This window comes from Macrobrachium rosenbergii, chromosome 42 (assembly GCF_040412425.1).
Source record: "Macrobrachium rosenbergii isolate ZJJX-2024 chromosome 42, ASM4041242v1, whole genome shotgun sequence".
NCBI classification, from domain to species: Eukaryota; Metazoa; Arthropoda; class Malacostraca; order Decapoda; family Palaemonidae; genus Macrobrachium; species Macrobrachium rosenbergii.
The window spans coordinates 52,039,735-52,056,504 of record NC_089782.1 but is presented as its reverse complement, the minus strand read 5'-3'; the positions used below and the strand labels follow the sequence as shown (position 1 = coordinate 52,056,504).

General features: G+C 37.1%; 1 long non-coding RNA gene across 2 annotated transcripts in view; it reads left to right on the top strand.

Moving 5' to 3' along the window:
* The first annotated feature begins 6,055 nt into the window (after positions 1 to 6,055).
* The window catches only part of LOC136828422 (uncharacterized), a 320,263-nt gene continuing 309,548 nt past the window's right edge, over positions 6,056 to 16,770 (top strand). For both annotated transcript variants that reach the window (XR_010850037.1, XR_010850036.1), the window contains exon 1: positions 6,056 to 6,277. This is a non-coding gene — a long non-coding RNA (uncharacterized lncRNA). The remainder of the gene's footprint in view (positions 6,278 to 16,770) is intronic.

Genomic DNA, 16,770 nt, shown 5'->3' with positions numbered 1-16,770 from the left:
AAAAGAAACTGTAGACCCGTGGCCATCATCCTATCAGAATTGCCGCAGGTTTTCGGTAATGTTGACACAGCTAAGAATTGGTCACACTAAACTGACACATGGTTACCTGATGAGTAACCCCCATGCTCCTATACCTATGTGCAAAATATGTAATGTACAAATAACAGTAAAGCATATTTTAAAGGTATGTCCAAAATATAGAATCCAAAGAGACATTTTATTTAGAAGATATTCCTTTAAAGATATACTGTCAGAAAATGACATTTTCACTTTTTAATATTTTAAAATTCCTTAAAATTTAATCATTTATATGATAAAATATAAGATTCATAGAATAATTTATAATATATTCCTAATTAACTTAATTAGTTCTTAGTTTAACATATGTCTCTAGTTTGAATTAAATTCTTAGAGAGTTTAAATAGCTTGTCTAATCCTTCGGGCCAGCCCTAGGAGAGTTATTATGAACTCAGTGGTCTGGTTAAACTAACGTTAAAAAAAAAAAAAATTCTTTCTCGCGCGGAATTATTGCCGTCTGCTTCCATCAAGCTTATGGAGGGGCCGCTAGCGATACAACAAGGAAACGGATTCATGACATCCTGACGGGACTGAATTTACTTTACTTAAAAATGCAAAGTATTAAGAAATTAACTGTTGCCGTTCGCTTGCTATATTAATGACACGGGATTTTGATATGCTTCCCGCTATCTGAACACTTATTAATTCCGTTACGCTTGATTGGGGCCTCTTCGTAGTGGCGAACGCGGTTACTGCTTTTGAAATTCAACAAACTCTGCAAATTTTGTCCTCCCTCCCTACCTCGAGAGACACGTTAGGCGCACTTTCTCCGTTCCTTGTCGTGCACTAGTTAACTGGTTCAAAAATCAATATCATGCATTTATCCTTGGCTGGGGAAAATAGCAAAATATTAACAATGACTCGATAACTCGGCCAACGACCTTCACTGGAATGTAGAACCCACGGTATCTGAACGCGGCAAAAGTGTTTCTTTAAAAATTTTGTAAATTGTTAATTATAAATGCTCTCAATGAACACTTTCCTACCTACGCTAATTTCTTAATTATAAACTGGTATTCTTATTATTATTATGCCTTGTCCTGTTCCCTTGGTTGGAAGAATAGCATGAAATTAAATATCTGACTTTTCTCTCTGGAATTAATATGTAATTAATTTTGACTCCAGATTCTTTTATCTCTAAATTAAGTAGTGATCCTGGCAAGGTGGCCAATGTTACATGTGGGGCTTGGCTGATGAGCTTATTAATTAATTAACGTAATTTATGGGGCCCTGCTTTGCCAGTGACACACATAACCTGTCAATTAAAGTTAAAGTTAACATCAAAGACAGACAATTACTCAATTGAATTAAGTCGCCAGCCAGGAAACAATGTATGGGATACTGGATTACTCTGCAACAAATGGATTACATCAAACCTTTTTACTTCCCACTTAGTCCCGACAAGGAAGAATGTGCGGTGATAGCGAGGAAATTACATGAACTTTCGCCCACGTCGGACACGGTCAATTTTCCCTGCTCCCGTAAGAAAATATAACGCAATTGATGGCTGTACTAATAGCTATCGTATTTGAGTTTTAGTAATAGTAAGGCTGTTTCTCTTCCAAACAATGGGATTGAGACACAAGGCTGCCTAAAATTTACTTAACTTTTCCTAATTCCTACTTACTGCACGGGAATAGCTTATGCAGTTTTGCTAGGCAATATTAATTATTCATACACTAGACTTCATGGAAGAAATATGGTTATACCAGGTTCTTGTAGATGCTGGCAAAGTGGTGAAGCAATGGAAAAAGATGAAATACAGTGGAAGAATGCTAGCAGGCAGCAGATACTCATTGATTTTCAGACCTACCATTTACGTGGGTTGCTTGCGACTGCAACTGTCGATATGGCTTCTTGAAAAACACACGGGTACGTTCGGTTCACTAGTAAATAAGACGGGGAGGAACAAAGGATAAAGTGTTGCTTGAGCACGACGTGTGCTCCTCGTCTAAAGGTTAGCCTCTCTCTGCTGCCATCGGGTCATGTCAGGCCAAAGCTGTAACGTTGGGCTGTTTTTCTGACGTTCGTAGGTAGCCCCGGCATTCTGAAAAATTGACAGAGACATCGCCAAATGCATAGGACAGCAAAAGAAAGCTTAAGACCACCTTCAATAGAGGCGACTTGGTAAAACTCTCCCTATGGGTTAGGCCCCTAATGCTAAACTATCCCTGCTAAGGATGTTATTAAAAAAAAAAAAAAAAAAAAAAACAGCCTGCCGCATTCCCTTAGCATCGACAGAGACGCCTTCCTGTCTTTGTTAGAATGATATTCTTACTAAATAATGCAGAGAAGGTGGACAGTTTGGAATATATATATATATATATATATATATATATATATATATATATATATATATATATATATATATATGTGTATGTATATGTGTATGTATATGTGTATGTATATGTGTATATATATATATATATATATATATATAAATATATATATATATATATATATATATATATATATATATATATATATATATATATATTATATATATATATATATATATATATATATATATATATATATATATATATTATATATATATATATATATATATATATATATATATATATATATTATATATATATTATATATATATATATTTATATATATTATATATTTATATATTTATATATATATATATATATATATATATATATATATATTATATATATATTATATATATATTATATATATATATATATTATATATATATATATATTATATATATATATATATTATATATATATATATATATATATATATATATATATATATATATATATATATATATATATATATATATATATATATATATATATATATATATTATATATATATATATATATATATATTTATATATATATATATATATATATATATATATATATATATATATATATATATATATCTTAATGATAAATAATATTGCCAGACCAGGAAGAACATTCTTTATTGTACAAGCTTTCGAGGTATAAAACCTCATCATCAGGCTGAAAAACCGACAAGGATGAGAATCAATAAAATTACAATAAAATGAATTTTCATAATAAATCTTCAGCAAAAATACTAACGAAATATATAAAATGAACAAGTAAATACAAACTAAAAGGGTGAGACGTAAAATAACGAAAATTTAAAAACACAAACATAGAAATATGGAAATAAAACTAAAGTGAAATGTAAACAAACTACCACTCACAAAGTAAAATATTTAACGACCTAATTGAGTACCTACTATGAAATTACACGATAGCTAGTTGAATACCAGACCAGTTGTTGTTCAATTCCGGCTTCATCTTTTTAATAGTCAGCGACTCTGAAATTAAAAGGTCCAGTCTATTTGAACAAAAAGACAGTACCCGAAAATCCCGGTCAGTGAGTGGATGGTCCTGTGTTAAACTGTGTTCTCTAATGGCAGAAAAGGGTGGTTTGGAAAGGGGAAACCTAGTTCTAATAGAAAGACCTCTGTGTTCCAAAATTCTGTGTCTGAGCCAGCGGGAACTAGATCCCACGTATCGCAGACCACACTGCGAACAAGTGAACAAGTAAACGACACAGGAATTAAGGTCCACAGGCAGAGTAGGCTTCTCTCTCAAAAGTGATCTTATTGTAAAAGGATTACAGAAAACAAACCGGAAACTGATTTGAGGGAAACAATGCTTAAGTATTTCTTGTAACTTTTTCGGACCATATAGCTACTATGACCAAGGTAAGGCAATTTAATGTACTTTACATCTTTACTAGCAGTACTGTACACTGGTCTGGGACAAAACTTTTCATTTAAAAATTTTTCAGAACTTTGTATAATATAAAAAATGGGATATGAGTTTTCAGAAAATAATTCTGGAGGAAAACCATATCTTGATGAAATAAATTAAAATCACAACAAACATTGTAGGCTCTATTAATCAAAGTGCGTATTGAGTTCATCTTATACAACTTTGGCGAAAAAACTGAGGTAATTCAATCCAAGCCAGTAAAAGTACTTTTACTATAAACAGAGGTCTCAAATTTGCCACTATTTCTGTATACCTGTACATCTAAAAATGACAACTTATTATCCTGTTCCGTCTCACAAGTAAAAGAAATGTTAGGGTGACGAGAATTAAAATATTCAAAAAACAAATCAACATGTGATAATTTTCAGCCTGATGATGAGGTTTTATACCTCGAAAGCTTGTACAATAAAGAATGTTCTGCCTGGTCTTGGCAATATTATTTATCATTAAGCTAAGATTTCAAGTAGCTGCCTAATTACCAAGTATATATATATATATATATATATATATATATATATATATATATATATATATTGTATATAATATATATATACAGTATGTATATATATATATATATATATATATATATATATATATATATATATATTTATAATATGATATAATAAGAAAACCAAGAAGTAAAACAATGAAACATGTACTTATTAAGAATTCTCCTGACAATACTAAAGGATATGTATATAAAATTCCGTGTAAATGTTGTGACAACTTTTATATTGGTCAAATGTAAAAACATTGGAAAAGTGAATAGCCCAGTTTAAAAAAATGTGAGCTATATACAGGTGAACAGTGGAATTTTTGTTCAAGTTCGTGAGAACAATCATGTTATCAACTTTCCAAAGATAGCTTATTCTAATTTCGCTAGAAAGGAATATCATTGAATCTAGAAGTATAAAAGAAAGTTAAGGCATGTACAAACTTGATCTTATAATTTCAAAAAATTTGTGAAATATTTGAATTTTAAAGAAGGCAGCAGAGATGTATGGAAAAAGGATTTTCATATTTCGAAACACAGTATGGGCCATCAGTAATGATGAGTTTTTCACCTCTCCCCCCTGACACCTGACAAGTATGGCCCGTAGGTTAAGTATACCTTAGTTTTGCCAGACCACTTAGCTGATTAACAGCTCTCCTAGGGCTGGCCCGAAGGATTAGACTTATTTTACTTGGCTAAGAACCAATTGGTTACCTAGCAACGGGACCTACAGCTTATTGTGGAATCCGAACCACATTATAGCGAGAAATGAATTTCTATCACCAGAAATAAATTCCTCTAACTCTTCGTCAGCTGGCTGGGCGAATTGAACTCCGGCCCATCGAGTGACAGTCTGAAGCTCAACCGACTCAGCCAACGAAGGGCTTGAGTAGTGCTGTCAGTAAGCCTCATTTTCGTTTGGTGCACTGTAAGCATTACTTAGATTCTTTGTAGTGTCCCTTCGGCCCCTAGCTGTAACCTCTTTGATTCCTTTGATTCATATTCGCTTTCTTCCATCTTACTTTCTACCCTCCCCTAACAATTGATTCATATTGCATCTGTGAAGTTTTTCTCCTGTTACTCCTTGCAAACCTTTTAACTGTCAATTTCCGTTTCAGCGCAGAATGACCTTATAGGTCCTAGCGCTTGCCTTTGCCCTTAATTCTGCTGTATATTCTATTCTATTTTGACAGGTATGGGGTTATAATCTCCTACGATCTCTACGTTTGTTGGTATTGTCCCTTGAGTATTTATTGTGGTTTCTACCAGTAGCCCTAATGATTAGGTCGCCAGCTCCCCTGTTACACCTGTCAGTGGTGGATCTGTAGTCTCAAATGGTCATGTATGTTCGTCAGTACTGTCTCTGTTGTATATCTATTGTGGTTTCTAATGCTGTGTATCAGTCCTTCGTCAATGGCTTGGAAATAAAGTCGAAACCAGTCAGGATCTACACCCCACCTCCCATTTTTTCACTTGCTGTGAAGTGTGATAAACGAATCACGTGTTAAAATTATTATGATTATATATATATATATATATATATATATATATATATATATATATATATATATATATATATATATGTATGTATGTATGTAAATAAGCGTGTTTGTGTGTGTGTATGTGTTTATCTGTATACCCATACACATATTGATGTCATCAGCATTTCATATATTTCCCACAGGTAACCGCTTGTTAAACAAATCGTATGTCAGATATTGAAATGGCAGACCATATGTTGAAAATCGACGCCTGTCAACCATCATGCATGTTCCTATTTCTTCTCAAATCTCCTGGTTACGACCTAATGACTTTCTTATGAGCACGCGATTCTTAATGGAGTTCAGATAAGCAAGTGGTCTGATTGTCGAAGAGCAATTTCCGAAAGTAACCCTCACCCCCGCTCCTTCAGGTAAGACTTAATTATAGTTTGTAGTCGGGTGGTCAGCCCCACACATGACTGCATAATTGTTACCATTGCATGTATTTGAAGTTTAATTGAATAACTTCTTTTAAGGTAGGTTTTTTCTTCAGTCTGGGGTTTGCATCCCATAATCCATAATCTTACATAAATATAAATTTCGGAAACGTGTTTGAGCTTATTTAATAACGAATCACCAGCGCTAAGTTGAAAACTCATCCCGAAAAACCCACGAACCATCGGATCCTTATTCAAGTTCAAGGATAGAGTGAGTCCCGTTTGCATCCAACGTGATTTCCAAGTATACCTGTCCTAGATGTGGTCTGGGCACATATATCGGATGCACCAGGAGATTACCGAGGATTCACATCTGCTCTGGAAGTGGGAGTAGACTGTCCAGTCCTGAGCAGTCTAACAAAAGAAACCATGCAAAGGTATGGAAGACGCACTTGGAAGTCAAAGACTTTAGCAGTTTTAGGACAAGTACAAAGTGAAAAGGAACTAGCCATTTTTTCATCTATAATGATAAAACGAACGGTTCCTACACTGAACAAACAATAATCAACATGGTTGTTCATTGCCCAGTGTTTATTTATGTTCTTTTCACCTGTTTTGCTTTGATTTTAGTCGCACTTTTACTACCAACATAGATAGGTGTCCTGCGCTTTCATGGTGTTTTTCTCCTTATATTTGTCTTCATATTGTTCTTAAATTGTGCAGCTTTTATATCATTTGAGAAAAAAATGTATATGATTATTTATAATATTTTGTTATCTGCTTTCAGCCTTGACAATGCATTATGTGATGTGAAACGTCAACCTTTGAATAAATGTAATGTAATCAAACGCCTTTCCTGAAAACCTGGATCGTGTATATATATATATATATATATATATATATATATATATATATATATATATATATATATATATATATAAATCACACACACATATATATATATATATATTATATATATATAATTTGTGTGTATATATTATACAATACATACATGTATATTGTATATATGTATATGCATACATACATACATATATATATATATATATATATATATATATATATATATATATATATATATATATATATTATATATATATATATATATATATATATATATATATATATATATATAAATGTATTTATATATACCCTGTATATATATATGTATATATATATATATATATATATATATATATATATATATATATATATATATATATATATATATATATATATATATATATATACATACTGTATATATGTTAGAGTAAGATTGTGAAAACAGGGATTTCACAAAATCCCTGAAATTTTCAGGGAATTCATGAAATCGCCAATTCACTAAAAACATTTGATCCCTGATGGACCTGAACTAAACACAGCAAAACAGTGATTCATCGACACTTTCGCCGTGTTTAGTACTAGCTAGCCCCTTGGGGATCAAATGTGTTTCACTTTGTTTAGTACTAGTCCATCGGGGATCAAAAGTCCCTAAGTGCATTTGATCCCTGAGGGGCTAGTATTAAACACGGCAAAACACATTTGATCCCCAAGTGGGTAGTGCTAAACAGGGTGAAACTGTAGATGAATCACTGTTTAGCTGTGTTTATTACTAGCCACTCAGGGATCAAGTGTCCCTAAATGAATGGGTGATTTCATGAATTCCCTGAAAACTTCATGGATTTTGTGAAATACCTGGTTTCACAGTCTTACTATAATTACACAGTATATATATAAATACACGTATCTATATATATTGCTAGGAGTGTCACCACTCTGCAGCCCTCATGCTCCATTTTGGCAACACACATCTAGAAGAAGTCCAAGCCCACACATAGAGACAAGGAGACATGCCTTAAACCACTCCTTTTTAATTAAAACTTGACAATTGATTTGTCAGGGTCTTTGTACACTCCCTTGCTGAACCTCTCCTAATCGCCTGCTTTTGTGCTTCACTCCCTTTTATGATTTTTCTTGGCCGAAAAATCCTCTTTTCCAGGCAATACCTGCATCCAGGACTTGACACGTGAAGCGCCTGAGGGCGGGCTTAACAACATTCGCTCATGAAACATCGTTTGCACCTGTACGCCCAAGGCAGCAAACACTGGCAAAGAAAGAGAGAGAGGTGATATAAGGCCAGGTCAGGGGTCAACAAGGAGCAGACGGGTGACTGACCCTGTACAAACCACAGAGCGCTGCTCTGTCCATGTACTCTACTTGAACTTAGCTTGGCCGATAGCCTACATATCCAAGTGCCGCCTTAGTGCCATTCGTAAAGTCTCACTCAACCGAGTATCCTATTGACTCTTCATCCATGGATTTTCTCTCCAGGAACAAGGTGCTGTGTGGTGGGGGGAGTGTTCAGTCAACATAACTTTTCCTCCTATCTCATGCTGCTTCATTTTTCACTCGCATTTTCTTAAGACCCTAACAAATTGTCGGTAACCCATAATCAGTTAAAGTTTTAAGAGCGTAAATTACTTGACTATATTTTGATGTCATCTCCTTCAGCACTCCCGTTGTAAAGATTAAACTGTGCTTTGGCTCATCCAGTGACCATTTTCCTTTCTCTGCATTGCAGAAAGGTGTGTGTATCTCGCTGTGAAATCATCTGCCCCCACTCTGTCCCTACGTCCATTTATTAAGCAATCCACAAAAGTGTTATCTATTAACCTTAATTCTTTATTGTGTTGGCACTCAGTACACTTTTATTAATTTGCTTGAAAGGTGCCGAGAGCCAAGCTTATATGGCTCCCTTGTAATTGATCTTCTGAGCATTGTAAATACATTTAATTAATTTAGAATCAGAATTTTGCTCCAAAGTCCTTCCCTTACTTTGCACTATCAGACAACTTAACCTTACTTTCTTTATGTGTGTGTTGGCTCCCCAGTCAGATGTGTAGCTGCCAAGGTAAGAACTGCTAACCCCACCAACACACGTAAATACACACACACACACACACACACACACACACACATATATATATATATATATATATATATATATATATATATATATATATATATATATATATATATATATATATGACTTTTTATCACATCACCGTGATTCATATACAGTCAGTAAGCTACAAACGTCCTTTAATATCAGTGGCTCTACCTCGAAATAATATATTTTCATGTGTTACCGAAGGGGAAATTTTTAGTTGATAATAATCGAACTTATTATCAACTAAAAGATTCCTCTTCGTAACATATATGAAAATATATTATTTCCGAGGTAGAGCCAATTGATATTAAAGGACGTTTGTAGCTTACTGATTATATATATATATATATATATATATATATATATATATATGTATGTATGTATGTATATGTGTGTGTGTGTGTGTGTGTGTATGTATTTATACACACATACATATATATATATATATATATATATATAATATATATATATATATATATATATATATATATATATATATATATATATATATATATATATATATATATATATATATATATAATATAATTCTTACATGTGGAGTGGCATAGCCATTATATGCAACAAGTATGCTAATGGACAAATAAGAATTGCTCTTCTTGTACATATTTATTTCCCGACGTTTCGTAATTCTCATATATAAGTACATCTTCAAGGGCTCTAAAATGGATAAAAACAACACATAATTAGCATAAAACTCAAACTGAAAATTTTTTTACACTTAAAATTATACATTTAAAAAATCCAAGATATATTAAAATTCGCAAACTATTGGACCAACCTCCCACCAGAGAAAAAGAAACATAAGTGGAAGGAAACTAACAATAAAAAAGAAGAAAATACACCTTAAGACAAGAAAAGGGGAGTGGCTGTTGACTGCGTGTTTAATGGGGGAGCCAGTTGTTTGATCAGTAAGGACTCTAAAATGGGTAATTCCTGAGTATTGGGTGTTTGTCCGATGATTTTAAAATCTTTATTTTCAATGTATGCTTTACAGATTTTAGCATGAGCTCTTATATTGGAATGTTCTGGGTTCGTGAGTCTGCTGCCTGTCCGGAAACTGACCCCTCTATGACAGTCGATGCACACCTTCAGGAGCCTCCGTGTGGATCCCACATAAATCCCAGAGTTACACCTGGGGCAAGTATATTTATATACCACACAAGAGGACATGAAAGGGCACAGACGATCCTTGAACTGAAGCAGAGAGCGGATGGTTAAGGGATTTTTCGGAATCAGGTTAACTTTTATAGCAGGAAAATGATCTTGTATTACCTGAGTGAATTTCCTTTTAAAAGAACTATCACAGACATAGGGGAAGCTGGCATAAAATTCCACTTTTGGTACAGTAGGATGTTTTACTGGCTCTCGAAGAAATTGTTAAGTAATTTTCGGCAAATCTTATTGACAAAATTAGCAGGAAAACAGTTGTTTTTAAAAAAGTTTGCTAAGAATATATATTCCTTGTATATATATATATATATATATATATATATATATATATATATATATATATATATATATATATATATATATATTATATATATATATAATATATATATATATATATATATATATATATATATATATATATATATATATATATATATATATATATATATATATATGTATATATATATATATATATATATATATATATATGTATATATATATATATATATATATATATATATATATATATATATATGTATGTATGTATGTATGTATGTATGTATGTATATATATATATATATATATATATATATATATATATATATATATATGTATGTATAGATAGATATAGATATATAGATATATAGATATATAGATATATATATAATATATATATATATATATATATATATATATATATATATATATATATATATATATATATATATATATATATATGTTTTCTGGACCCTGTTTCTTTTTCCTTCAAAGGGCCCAACTCTAAGGTAACGCGTGCCCGGCCAGGCGGTGTGGTAAGTTATTTGTAGCAGGAACAAGTGGTTCTTTTAAAAACAGTTAATAAATTATAAATTACCAAGGTTAAAGGGAAAATGATTAATTGTTCCCGTTTCTTCTTTATTTGCACTTCTTGTCTTACAGTTCCACCTATAGTTTCTTAACTGTTTCTTAATGGTTCGAGACTTTAAAATAATGGTTTCGAGACTTTAAAATAATGGTTTCGAGACTTTAAAATAATGGATTCGAGAGACTAAACGAATTAGATTACGGGGACTATTGTTTGAGAGAGTCTTTCTTCACTAACACACTTCTTCTCTTTCTGTCTTTTCTGCTTCCCCTCACTACGGAAAAGTTCTCCCTCTCTATCTTCCCATTTCTCTGCGACTTTTTTCTGTCTCTCTCTTTTCTCTCCCACTTTTTTTCTGTCTCCTTTCCTGTATGCCTGTCCTTATATCTCCCATTTTCCCTTGTGTCAACCATGACGTCATATTCTGGGCAGGTACTGCTTTCCTGTGGCACCTCCTCCACTTGTTTCATTCCAACTTTTGGAGGTGTGTTTTAAGGAATTCCTGTTGATTATTGGGTATTTACTCCTTGTAGGACGTCTCTAGGTCTCTGGCACTGATGGCATTTGATTGGCCAAAACATCTAGGCTTGACCTGTGGGCGTGGCTTATTTCCTTGGGCTCTCCTTCAAGTCAAGGGGGTGAGGGTATTTTCCCACACTCTACCAACCTTCTTCGGGACCCTCGTGGATTTCGAAGGCACGGCCAGATGCAATTTCTCTTAGCGCCTCGTTAGTGCTGGTGTGTTCTTGAAGATATGGTTGGCGACTTGTTGTGACAGGCTGGGAGATTTATGACTTTATGGTCCTTCACTAATACTGACCCAAAATGGAAATAGGATATTTCTACTTCGAAAAGATACGTTTTTTTCTCTATTCTCTCGATACATATATATATATATATATATATATATATATATATATATATATATATATATATATATATATATATATATATATATATACATACATACACACATATATGTGTGTGTATACATATCTATGCATATACAGTATATATATATATATGTATGTTCATGTAAAATATATATATATATATATATATATATATATATATATATATATATATATATATATATATATATGTATTTATGATTTTCCATGGTTTTCTGAATTTGTAGAACTTTAACAGGTCAGCAATGGAATTTTACTCACTAGGCCTTGAAAATCTGACTTTACGGTACAGGGAATCATAAAAAGAAAAGAAAAAAAGGTATGTTTCATATGAGCTCAGGGCTCTACTTCATGAGAGAATGGTATGTCAACACTGGGGTTAACTAAAGCAGTTGTTTTGACAATATAAGGATCAAAAGAAATTGAAAAGTAAATAATATGGAGGCTTGCAAAGCCTGGAGGTCTTCCTACTGGAGACTTGAATGGTCGCAAGGCACAGCCCAAGAAGAGTCCATGGCAAGTGGGTCCCTCTGCAAGAGAGATTTAAGGATTACACACCAGTAAGGGAAAATAGAAAGCATACAGATGGATCGAGACTGCACTGAGGGTGCCAAGGTCTCGAGGATTGAATGAACACTTAACACTGGAACACAAACACTTGAGATAGCACTGGGTAAAAGGGCACAATGGATACAGAGATATACTAGCAGTCAATAAACAGTACTAAGGGCAAACTGTTGTGACTGAAAAGCCTTCACTTGTACTTTACCAAGGGGGGGGGGGGAGCGGGTCTCTGGCGAAGAATGATGACAGGCGATCGCGGTCGTGGCACTGTACACTAGTTCGCATGGGAAGTCCATTCACGTGGTGGCGAAGGGACTGGATCCGAGTCAGGAGGTTCAGGTGGTGACAGAAGCGGGGGGAAGCCCTCTCAGCATCTCGTAGTGATCTCCCGTGCGTATCTGGCTAACTGCAAAGATCTTCCTGTTCTGGCTCCATTTAAGGCATCTGCTGAGGGTAGGGGCCCCGATGTCGGGCCCGTATGGTGACCGTACCCAAGATGTGTCATCTTCCAGGTGTCTTGACCATGTGCTTGTGTCTCCCTAGGTGTCCTGTGGAAAGACAATTCAGCGCAATCACTCTGCCTCATAGAATGGATGTTTTAAGCAGCTTAATTCAATTAAGCTGCTTAGGGTGTGGCACTCAACCTCTTATCCTTTCCCCTTTTGACCGTGCCACCCAAATGTCTGTCCCAGGTAAGGGGAAGGGACAGATCGGAATACTGATAAGTTTTATGTGTTGGTATCTGGGTCAACTTGGGTTGGCTATGCAGCGACAAACCCACTCTTAACATTCTAAAGGGTTGGCTTTTAGCGACTTCTTGCAAATTATAATAGCTTCCCATGGAAATGGGTTCCTCTGCAAGAGAGGCTTAAAACTTACATGCCAGTAATGGAAAATAGAAAGCATACAGATGGATCAAGACTGCACTGAGGGTGCCAAGTCCTCGAGGAATGAATGAACACTTAACATTGGAACACTAACACGTGAAATAGCAGTGTAAAATGGCACAATGGATACAGATATATACTGGCACTCAATAAACACTTCTAAGGGCAAAATGTCGTGACTGAAAAGCCTTCACTTGTACATTACCATGGGGGAGTGGGTTTCTGGAGAAGAATGACGACGGGCAATAGCACTCGTGGTACTCTACACTAGTTCACATGGGAAGTCCGTCCACGTGGTGATGAAGGGACTGGATCCGAGGTGGGAGGTTCAGGTGGTGACCGGGGCGGGGGGGGGCCTCTCAGCGCCTTGTAGCGATCTCCCTCGCATGTCTGGTTAACTGCTAACTGTAAAGATCTTCCTGTCCTGACTCCTTTTAAGGCATCTGCCGAGGGTAGGGGCACCAATGTCAGGCCCGTATGGTGACCGTGCCCAAGAAGTGTCATCTTCCAGGTGTCTTGACCATCTGCTTGCATCTCCCTAAGTGTCCTGTGGAAAGACAATTCAGCGCGATCACTCTGCCTCATAGAATGGTTGTTTTAAGCAGCTTAGTTTATTTAAGCTGCTTAAGGGAGCGGCACTCAATCTCTCATTTTGCCTCTTTCGCGATTGTGCCTGTGACAGATTGAGGCAGAGAGGAGGTGGTTGGGGGGGTTGGGGGGTTGGAGGCATGAGAGGCTTGCAGGTATCAGTGACCAACTCTGGCATGGGTTGCGAGGCTGCACCTTTAGGTGGACTTCCGCTGTGATCGGGAGGAACCGTCTCTCTTACCGATGCTGGTAGCTGTGCCAGGCCAGGAGAAGAGAGGGGGTCCTGAGTTGGATCCCTTGAATGGAGATCGGGGGCATGCTCGGGCGCCGGCACTAAGGCAGGGTCAGGCACTATCAGTGGGTTTGTGTGCTCGTTGGTCAGGATGGATGGAGCTTGGTACTGCTCGGCTCAGGCAGGGATTGGGAATTGGATTTAGCATCTCTTGGAGGGAGATCTGATTGGGGCCCTGGCACTGGGACTTAGGCAGGGCTGGGCACTGGAATGGGATCAGAAATCGATCGAGGGGGCCACTGTACATTGTACTCAGGTGGCGCTGGTAGGAACTTTACCTCCTTATGGTACCCAAGGGGCGCCAGTAATGACTGGGGGAAAGGTGGTGGAGGATTACTCGCGCCTGAGAAATGAGTTGGGGAATGTGGACCCCTGGATTGTCGTGACTTAGGTGGGGACTGAAAGTCCTGTCCCAGGAGGACGTCATAGCCTCCGGGAAGATAGCTTGCTACTGCAAGATTGCAAATTTTAGATTGATGAGGTCTTGCGACTCTCAATTGAACCATAGGGAGTATCATTTTAAACTGATTTACTCCCTCGATTGTGACGAGTTTTCATCTGTTGATGATAGTTCCGTAGGGAACTCTGTCCCTTCGTGTGAGGGAGATTTGCATGCCAGAATCATCGAATGCCTTAACTCAGTGTGCAGGATAGCTGCCCCAGGGAGAGGCCACATATATGGGACCTTTGGCGGGAGGGCCCAAGGACTCGAAATTTGTGACGGCCAAGGCGACGGGGGGAGTATTTGATTTATTATTTTTAGGATATTTCACCCATGAGGGAGAGTGGCCATGCACTTTGCATGCCGTGCAATAGCTTTGGCTAAAATCTTTTCACACTGCCACTGTGTGGGTTGCAGGCGAGTTATTTGGTGGGTTTCCAGGAGAGGATTTAAGAAGCGCTGTTTGCTTGTTTCGGCATTGCTTGGTGGAATGCCCAACTTTCCTGCAGAACCTGCACACTGGGTTTCTGTGAGTGCCCATTCTTAGGGGGAGCAGATCCCCCACGGAAGGGCGGGGATAGATCTTCCGCCGCATTGATCCTTCCTGAGGGTGGTGTGTCTCCCATGTATCAGCTATGCGGCAACACTCTGTCAGTGTCGCAGGGGCTTTTTCTAGTGCATGCGTGGCCAGGGCGGGCGGGGCGTAGCGCAGGAAGTGTTCCAACGAAAACTTCTCAAGTACCATGGCTGTGCTGGTGGCCCCCTTGGACTCGAGCCATTTCGCTAGTGCCCGCTCCAAGTGGTACACCCAATCTGACCATGTCTGGCCTACATCTCTTGGTTGCCCTCTCCATCGTCTCCTCCAGCGCTCGGTGGTGATCTTGTACACCTTGGTTAAGTTCAGTTAAGTGTACCTTAGTTTTACCAGACCACTGAGCTGATTAACAGCTCTCCTAGGGCTGGCCCGAAGGATTAGACTTATTTTACGTGGCTAAGAACCAACTGGTTACTTAGCAATGGGACCTACAGCTTATTGTGGAATCCGAACCACATTATAGCGAGAAATGAATTTCTATCACCAGAAATGAATTCCTCTAACTCTTCATCAGTTGGCCGGAGACTCGAACTCGGGCCTACCGAGTGGTAGGCCACAGCTCTACCGACTCGCCCAACGAAGAGCTCGTACACCTTGGTGACAGCTTGGCATATGACCTCCTAATCTCCCTGGTCCTCCACCGGGAGGGCGTGATAGGCAATCAGTGCCTTCCTTCCGAGGAATTTTGTAAGAACAAGGGAAAGTTCAGCGGGGGAGAGAGTGCAGCAGTCTAGGACCCTTTTAGCGCGCTCGAGCCATACTTTGGGTTCTGCCTCAGTCCACTTCAGCATAAACGAATGGGCCTGGCTGAGGGCGCTCATCCCCGCAGCGGGAGTGGGGGGAGAGGCACTCCTTTGGGCCAACACTTGGAGTTCATGGGTGGGCTGTCGCTCTCATTCCTGTCTCTCTTTCTCCTCTCTTTTCTCCTGGACGATTCTTTCTTTCTCCCATTCTTGCCTTTCTATCTCCTCTCTCTTCTTCTGGGTGATTCATTCTGCCTCCTCTCTCTTCTCCTGGCCAGTTCTTTCTTTCTCCCGTTCTTGCCTTTCTATCTCCTCTCTCTTCTCCTGGGCAATTCTTTCTGCCTCCTCTCTCTTCTCCTGGGCAATTCTTTCTCTCTCCCGTTCTTGCCTTTCTATCTCCTCTCTCTTCTCCCGGGCAATACTCTTTCTCCCATTCCTGCC